The sequence below is a fragment of the Cheilinus undulatus genome, linkage group 9, assembly GCF_018320785.1.
Source record: "Cheilinus undulatus linkage group 9, ASM1832078v1, whole genome shotgun sequence".
Classification (NCBI taxonomy): Eukaryota; Metazoa; Chordata; class Actinopteri; order Labriformes; family Labridae; genus Cheilinus; species Cheilinus undulatus.
This window is the reverse complement of record NC_054873.1, coordinates 41231418-41241461: the sequence shown is the minus strand read 5'-3', so window position 1 is coordinate 41241461 and position 10044 is coordinate 41231418.

The following is a 10044-nucleotide window of genomic DNA, read 5'->3' as shown; positions in this document are numbered from 1 at the left end:
TCTGAAGGTTAGCCACCACTGGGATCACCAAGAATAGTTACGCTCAGCAGTAGATCAATAGATCAGTGTGAACAAGGCTCTAGGTGCCTTATGCAGTATAACAGGTAAGGGAGTTGGAGGAGGAGAGTTCAAGTAAGAGGCTACACTCAACAGATAAGGTCAACATCAAACAATCAAACAATGCTCTCCCAAAAAATCAGATCATCTGATAGACATCTGATAAAGCACATTCACTGAACAGTGAATTAGGTATACCTGTTCAACAGCTCATTAATTCAAATATCTAATTAGTCAATCACATGGCAGTAATGATTTAAGCTCAACTGAAAATCGGTAGGGGAGGAAAGGACATTTTAAGTGACTTTGAACATAACTTGGTTTTCAGTGCCAAAGGGGCTTGTCAAAGTATTTCAGGAGCTGATCTACTGAGATTTAAATGCTCAACCATCTCTAGGGTTTACAGAGACAGAAAATAAGTTTTAGTTCTTCAGGCAAAAATGGTTTGTTGATGGCAAAGGTCAAATGAGAATGACCAATTGGGTTCAAGTTGACGGAAAGGCAACAATTGCTCAGATAACCACATGTCACAAGTGAGGTAGAAGAGTCTCTCTGATGCACAACACTAATACCTTGAAATAGATGAGTTACAGCAGAAGAAGACAGCATGGGATGACACCCCTGTCAGCTAAGAACAGGAGACTGAGACTCAAATTTACATGGGCACACAAACACTAGACAAAGAAGACTGAAAAACATTGCATGTTCTGTTTGCTATGACATTTGAATACTACTTGGGTCAGAATTTGGAATAAAACACATAAAAACATGCCAGACAGCAGATGGCTGCTTGATTGCAAACAGCAGGTAAACAGCAATGAATCTGCCATCACAACCATTCTCTTCTCTGTTCAATCTCCTGGCCGGACATTTGTGAACACCCACTGGAGCTGAGTCTAGCACGCAGCCCTGATCATAGGGTAGAGATAGTGGGAGAACTGCGAGTTCACACAGGAATAGTATGTCAACAGCGGACTGTTTTACCTTTTGGGGTTAATTTATTGTCCTTTTCAGTATAAGTTCATGACATAACTGCTTTAGCCATTGGGTGAGTACATTAGGAAGTCAAGAGGTTAATGTTCGCTTAAAGTTTTTATGTAAAATTCTTTGGCAAATGTCCTCAAAAGTTAACTTTTCCTCGTCAATGGTGCAGTTGTTGCTCTGTGTTCCACTAACCTCTCGGTGACCCTTTGCTGTTGCTGCAGGATGAGACATAATGTTGATATAGTGATGATTTACGATCAGGAGTCCCATGCATTGTGTTGTATTTTGAAAGAACCGGATATTTGGCAGCGGCTGGCGCTGAAAATAGACCTGCAGTGTATCTTGAATGGAGTGGCGCTCCAGGTACGTACCGCTGCCGAAATGCTCTGATAGACTAGAGAGGGAGCGATTTGATCTGCACTATGATTCGCCGGCAGATTGCGGCGCAGTAGCTGTATGTGGAAATTGGAGGTAATACCATATGCTGAAATTATATGAGCCCATTGTCCTCGGAGAGTTACTGTAGCATCCGTAAAGCATTTGTTGTTGGCATAATCTTACTCAATGCTGAACGAGCCATTCTCAGATTTTCCTCTCATTATGTCATGAAGGGAGTTAGCCCTGCCCCCAGGTTCAGTTGGTCCTCCCCGCTTGGAGGAAAGTTCCACCCTGAAGCCACATCCATTTCCTGGGAGGGCGGAGTCAAACAGCTCATTAATATTTAAAGCTATAGACAACTTGAACTTGAACTTCTTTTTTCAGCAACAAACTTCACAGGCATGCTTTGGCGGCCTCTGAGACCAATATAAACTTGTCTTTAGAGGGTTAAATATGTGATCTTAAAGTGAACTCAGTCATATTATATTGTGTTGGAAATAATATAATAGGCTCAAAGACAGACAGCAACAGCATCCACCCCTTTAGTTTGATGAAAACACAGAAAGCTGACTAACTCACGGTGTGGTGCCTACATAAACCAACCTTATTTAGTCCCAAAAGTATGCTGACGTAGGAAGTCCCGAAAAGCACACTAGGCAGACCTTCTTATTCCTAAAGCATACAAAGATTTGGTAAGCTCAGGGTCAGGAACCGCAGTTCCAAAATCACACGATGCTCTTCCACAATGCCCCAGTTGGTCTGGGGGAAAATAGAAAATATAATCAAACAATTATTATTATTTTTCTGTTATGTCAGGGTGTTTCTACATTTTTTTAACCCTGAGGCGAGAGTTCAGGTTATTGGAGTTTTGAACAAAAGCCAAATTGTTACTATCTGCAATTTGCTTGTGCTCAACAAGAGGGAAGAATGGAAATGTAAACTAGATGTTACTCTCTGCTGTTCTGCTGTGAAGTCTTGATAATTAATTTGAAGGTTGACGACTTTAACGTTGATGATTCAACTATCAGGATGAGGAAATAGAGCAGTGATCATCAACTGGAGGCCCGGGGGTCAGATCAGGCCCCCCACAGCTTCCCACCCAGCCCCCAGAATATTATTAAATTCAGAAAATGTGATGAAAATATGTTATGGTACAGTGTCTTTTCTTTTTCAAAAATCCCTAAAGGAACCCCAAAACTGACTGAGATAAAAACATATTTCTGGGTTTGCTTGATCAGTTTCACAAAAATCCACCTGTCAGCTATTATTAGTAAATAAGACGCATGATAAACACACACTCATCAGTCCATTCTTGATGAGAACTGCAGGTTATAGTGTCAACCTACCAATTTCCCTGCCTAGATATCAAAAACTAAAAATCTGTTTATTGTATGTGTTTTTCACATTTGACTCAAACCCTGTGATGCAGAGCATTACTGCCCTAGAGACATGTGGCTAAAATATCTCAATCGTCCCCTTGTGGCTGACTGCAGTATAGGTGATAAGGACTGAATTTACTGCTAATGCCTAAAAATAAGGTGCATTACACAAAGGAAATCAAAACATTTCAATAGATCTAATTAGATTAAATACCAGTTTGGCCCCCAAAATGTCTGCCAAGAAAAAAATCTGGCCCTTGTGCAAATGTAGTTGGTGCTCCCTGCATTAGTGTGCCTACTATGTTTTTAGGTATTTGCATCAGTGTTTGAAGCTTTCGGTGTCTAAGTATTTTGGCATGTAAAAGCCCACAGTTAAAAAGTGGGCTTTTAAGTCATAAAAGTTAAAATTGTCTATATGCTAAAAAAAAAACAAAAACTAAATGAGTCTAAATATGGAGCTTTCCAAGGTGTTGAAGACTGATAGCTGAGAGAGCGTGGGGTGAGATAAGCTCATCCTTAACAGCTGATTCTACACTTCTCCACTCCTGTATACTTTGAGTAATAATTGTAATAGATTTTGAAATATATCTATATGGGCAGGTTTTCAAAGGTTTTTGGTGGATAACACATGATCAAAAATAAAATGGAGCATCCTTTTCTTCTGTAAAAATGTGTCATGAGCCACTGTAGTGATTATATTGTACTTTTTAGTTCTATGTTGCTCATTTTTTTTAACTCTGTCTGTCAGAGTCAGGTCAAGCTTATTATTAGCATTTGGGTTGGTATTGGTTTTGATTAAAAAAAAAAAAAAAAAAAAAAAAAAACAACAAAGAAAAATGCCAGGGCCATTTTGATGCCGGTCCATAACTGCTTGTCTGTGTTGGTGTGTTTTGAGCATTTTGACATTTAATGTAGTAGTTATAAGCATACAAATTATAATCATTATCTATTTACCTAGAAACAGTTGTATGGATATCTGGAAGTTACTGTGCTAGGATATGTAAGTGCTGTGTGTCTTTAGGGAAGACTGAAATCACAAATTCATTTCATACTCCCAACTCTAAAGTGGACCAGAAAGAGCACTCAAATACAAAAACATTACAGATATTTAGGGCACCAATAATAATGTTATTGCTGTCATACAACTACAACAGAAAGCTTAAAGCTGTAGTAAGCGAATAATTTTTAGTGCTGTATGCACACAAAAAAACAACCTAGGGGCTTCTTATTGAAGCCATTTAACAAGATAACACACTTCTGCAAAGCTTCCTCGCGCTGCACTCTCACTTGAGGAAAACCAACAAGAGACGATGCTCCAGCCAATGAGGAGGCTAGTACTGCAGCCAATCAAGGCTCAGGTCAGAGGGAGCGTTCCTATTGGCCGCTGTAGTAGGTGCGCTTGATACAATTGCAGAGTTACCGGCGGTGTTCGGTCCTATGTAGAGTTTGTTTATGCTCAAGCAAAGTGTTTTCTTACCTGTGATTCGGCCATTGATTTCAGTGGAAAAGCGGAGCAAAATCACTCCATGAGAGCTTTGCCACTATAAGTATTCGGTTCAGTGGACATGCACATTCGCGAGTAGGTATGTGGGAAGAGGGGCGGAGCTACAGAGCTCAAACAGGGAGAATAACAGGAAGGGAAGGAGAGTAGAGTTGATTCTACACGGCTCTCGTTGAATGTTACATACTCAAGCTTTAAAGTTGCCAGGGAATCAATAATTTCTCCAAAACCACGACACTGAATGATAACTCATGCTGAACTAATTATATATCTTTATAGAAACATAACTGTGTATACAGACTGAAGTCTTCTGATCATCACAAAGTTTACTCTTCATTAAACCAGATTAAAGATTCAGGCCAAAATGGTACCAAATGTTTGCTTCTGTGTTTCTGTGTTCACACTGGTCATCCTCCTCTCCTCTGTCTGCTGTGGATCAGAGCTGACCAGACCACTGCAGAGCATGATGTATGCAGTGTTTGGATTGTGACTGTTGATTATACGCAACTATTCACAATTCAGATATAATGAATGCATTATGTGAGGTATTCATGATTTTGATATAACCTTAGAATGGTGTATTTTCTGGTGCATTATGTGTTGAGAAGTGTGATTTTAGACCTAGCCTGTGTGTGTGTGAAAATCATAAGAGCTCATCAGTAGAGCGAGAGGCTTTCTCACGACTGAATCATCACTTATCATTTTGCATTTCGACTCCAATATCCAGCATTATATTGAGTTTGGTGATGCTTGTTTCCAATCTTAGCTCCATCAGTGACATTTTGTCACTCCATTAATGAGGTGATGTGGAAAGTGATGGCAGAACTGTCAACAGACGTGCAACTCTGATAATGATGACTGTTAAAAACAGCAGGGTTTTGATGCAGACATTTGAGCTACAGCTTCCTCATCACATGCAGATTCAAATAAGCTCTTTGAGCTGTCCAGCAATTTCCAATCAACACTTGTCAACTCCATATAATAACCAACATGTATCAGCTCATAAAATTTGCTGTGACCTAAAAATATCTTCTAGTTGTGATTAAATTTGTCATGTTCTTGCCCTCATTTCAGCAAGGCTATGAGTCAACAGCCATGCAGTCAGCTAAGCGAGGCTGCACTTTAGCCAGTGGTTGCCTTCAGCCAGAAGCACATATGCTCACAATGATGATGTTTACAGCTGGATGCGTGGCAGCTGTAATGGCTGTCATGTGCATCATCATGTGCAGATTATTTTATGGCATGACAAGGAGGGGCTGTTTAAGAGTAGTTTGGTTTGACCTTTACTTTCTAAAACAAACCTGCTAGTGCTATAACTTCTTAAAGGGCCATAAGGACAGTATTTGGAATTGTGAGGTTATTCTGTTAATTGCATCTTTGTTAACCACCACTGAAGAACACTGTGCTGAAAAATGGCCCTTAAGACAGATTCTTAATTGTTACCCATTTAAAACCCTGTCACCACGGATACAAATCAGAATGTTTCCTGAGGCCTCAAACCTCCAGGGATCTCTGAATCCTGTGTTCACCAATGTGGCAGTTTTTGTTAATTTTGTACTCTGGGAAGCTTTGAATGTGTTTGACTGAAAAACTGTGACATGCGCCTGAAATAGAGTGCCTGTCTTCAAAGTTTGCCTCATCAGGAAGTCTTGGTTTAAGAAATCTGCTATTCAAGTTCATGATCATACTCTTAACACCCACTGTAAGACATGATTAAAGCTATCTGCTGAAGCTCAAAGTGAACACCAGAATGGGAAAGAAAGGTGATTTAAGTGACTTTGAATATGCCATGGATGTTGGCACCAGACAGGCTGTTCTGAGTATTTCACAAACTGCTGAGCTACTGGGACTTTCATGCACAACAATCTCAGTGGTTCACACTGAGTTGTCTGAAAAAGAGAAAATATCCAGTGAATGTCAGTTATCTGAGTCAAAAGGCCTGGTTGATGGCAGATGTCAGAGGAGAATGAACTGACTGGTTCATGGCACTGGCAACAGTAAGTGAAACAACCCGTTTTTACTACTCAGAAAAAGATCTCTGAATGCACAATAGATCATGTCTTGAAGCTAAGGAAGACAACACTGTGTGCCAATCATGCCAGCTGTCAGTTTCTTAACTGATGCTACCATTCAAATGAGCTCTACAAAACTGGACAATAGGATTAGAAGAATGTTGCCTGGTCTGATAAATCGTGATTTCTGCTGTATTTTAATGATAAAGTCAGAATGCATAAACATCATGAAAGCCAAGAAGCAACAACAATCAGGACATGTTAAAAGGAACCCTGCATGATAATAATAAATAATAACAATATCTTGAATTTATATAGCGCCTTTCAAGAAACCCAAGGACGCTTTACAGGAACACATATACATGGACAAACTATGTGAGGGGTAGGATGAGTGTAAGGGGTGGTTTAGTGAAGACTGTAGGCTGTGGTGAACAGGTGGTGCTTGAGACATTTTTTGAAAATGTCCAGAGATGGAGCGCTACGAATGTCTGTAGGAAGAGTGTTCCAGAGGGTGGGAGCTGCAGCACTGAAGGCTCTGTCTCCATAGGTTCGGAGTTTGGTGTTGGGCATGGAAAGTAGGCCGGTGTCTGAAGATTGAAGGGTGCGGGATGGTATGTATGGATGGAGGAGATCAGAAAGGTACTGGGGAGCCAGAGCATGGAGAGATTTGTATGTGAGGAGGAGGACTTTGTAGTTGATACGGGACTTGATAGGGAGCCAGTGGAGGTGGATGAGGGTCGGAGTGATGTGTTGCCAGGGTCTAGTGCGGGTGAGAACTCTAGCTGCAGAGCTTTGGATGTACTGAAGCCTGTCCAGGGTTTTGCTGGGAACTCCAGACAGGACTCCATTACAGTAGACTAGGCGGGAGGTTATGAAAGCATGAATGAGTGTTTCAGCCACAGAATCAGGCAGGGATGGTCGGAGTCTGGAGATGTTCTTGAGATGATAGAAGGCAGATTTGGTGACAGACTTTATGTGGGACTGGAAGGAGAGGGTGGAGTCCAGGATGACGCCCAGGTTTCGGACCTCGGAGGACAGACAGATGGAGGTCCCGTCCACATCGAGCATGAGATCTCCAACCTTCTGCAGCAGCGCTTTGGGGGCCACAACCATGAGCTCTGTTTTATTGCTGTTGAGTTTGAGTTGGTTAGAGGTCATCCAGGCTTTGATGTCGTGGAGGCAGTTTACCAGGGAGTGGGGAGGGAGCTGAGTGGATGGTTTGGTGCTGAGATAGAGTTGGGTGTCATCTGCATAAGAGTGAAAGCTGAGACCGTGTTTGTGAATAATCTGTCCAAGGGGAAGCATGTAGATGGTGAAAATGATAAGACAAGTTCATCTTTTTGGATAGATTTTTGTATCTCTTGTATGCATATTGAAATGAAAAACTCACTAGATATCTGCATTTTGACTAATTTGAGTTTATAAACTCCCCAGGAGGCTACCATGTTTTGGTCCTCGTTGCTGTTGTGACGTCACAGTTCCACAGCACTTCTTGCCGTTTTTATGCAGTAACCACTGTTTCAGACTGGCAGTCCATGAGGGCTGCATCTCAGAAACGCAGCACATCTTACACATGGAGGATTATAAAATTTAAGGTCTCTTCTAGTTCTTATTTGCACCATAAGTGGTTATCTGTCCAATCTAGACAGGAAAATAATAAATACAAAGCCATATTTACCTTCTTGTAGCAAATATTTATATCCGCATCAGTAGAATATGTTTGAAATCTGTTTCTTGATGAACCAGATAAAGGCCATGAGCTAAAATGCATATGTTTAATAAAGTTGTTCCCCAAATGTCGACTCTTTATGAAGCTTTCAGTTTCCACACAGTTCAGATAAAGGCAAACACAGAACGAAAGCACTTCCGGTTTGCACTTTTCAAAGTAAAAGTCTACTTTAGCATTTCTTTGGAGAAACTCCCTTCGTATGTACATAATGCTTTTATTTTGAAAAGCTCCAGTCATGCTTCCACTATAAATGTAATCTAGTCACTTGTAGGGAGTTTTATTGATTTATAGCAGTGAGACAAAACCAACACACAGCAAACTCGTGTCTGGTATGAAAGCTGGTATGGCAGCAACAGCTGCAAGCAGCAAAACTGTTTGAAACATGGTTACTGCAGAGGATAAAATAGGAGCGCTCATAGGGAGTGCTGCGGAACTGTGACATCACACTTTCAGCGCGCCCCAAAACATGGTGGCCTCCTGGTGAGTTTATAAGCTCAAATTTACTCAAAATGCAGATATCTATTGAGTTTTTCAGTTCAATATACGTTTGAGAGATACAGATATCTATCCAACAAAATAAACTTGTCTGATCATGCAGAGTTGCCTTTAAAAACCACTTAAATCACCTTTCTTCCCCATTCTGATGCTCACTTTGAACAGCAGAAGGTCATCTTGACCATGTCTTCATGTCTAAATGTGCTGATTATTGTCATGTGATTGGCTGGTAAGACATTTGCTAGGTATGCACAATGTTATTGACATGATATCATAGTATTAGCAGATATTAGCTTAAAAAGTGAATCGTCTGTATTAGCAGATATGAACATTTCTGTCAGTATTTACAAACAACTTTTTGGCAAAAAGCATCTGCCTATATTAGCTGTGAATGTTGGCCCTATGGTCAAAGAAGTTATTGAAGATTTAGGCCAGACCAACAGACCTGCATCAGTGGAAGTCTTTTTTAATTCATCATCATTCCTCTGAATATGGAGTGAAAACAGGTCAATTAGAGGTTGAAAAGATTCTGATCTGAAACTGACTTTTCAAACAGGTGTAACACATTTCATTATTTTTCATGGGTGTAGTGTTCTCGTCCAGTACATAGAAACTCTTGACTTAACACAAACTACAAAAAACAATGTCAATGAAGATGGAGTCGTAGTTAGGTTTCCCTCATTTACTAAACTTCCACATTAACATATTGGTGAAAATTCAAATAAAGATAAAAAAAAACAGTCCGTTTTTTATGCTACAAAAGAACTTCATCTTGCATGCACATGAAATAATACTACAAATTGCACAATTATATTACAACAATATCCTATAAAATATAATATCTAACATTTCTATAGTAATATAAAATACTCACAGCATTACCTGTCTTGTGCCTCTCAGTGGATGGCAATCGATTGTCATCGGCTGTCTGGCTGAGCTGGCTGCAACCGTCAAGCAATACCCCAACAAACCAAAGCCTGCCCACGTTTGTAGACCAACCCATTAAAGCCAGGAAAGTTAGCCCCTGAAAGTGACGAACACACTAGGCGACACAATGGGAGATCACTTGCTTTGCAGTAAAGTTCCATAATTTACATTGATTGGTAAAATGAAAAACCTCTTAACAGGATTTCTCATAGATGTGTTGATAAGACTGCATTATATTCTGTATTTAAATGTTTTTTGTCTTGAAAACAGTACATGTTAATTTGGCTGGTTATCTTTACAGATTGAAATGATAAGATGCCTAAAAAAGAAATGCCACTTATTATAAAGGGATATTTTTCTCATATTTTGGAGAGATTTTAATGAGTCTGCCTTGTGGTATTTATGTAGATGGCTTATTATTTGAGTGACATAAAAGAGTGGTTACATAAAGTTCCTGTTTCTGTTGGAGCTAAGGGAGTTCATCCCAAGGCTCCACAATGAGTCTGCACCTAAATAAAGGGAGCATGATTCAGCTGTGGATTTGACATCCAACAGAGTTCACAACATGCCAGGATGTGAGTG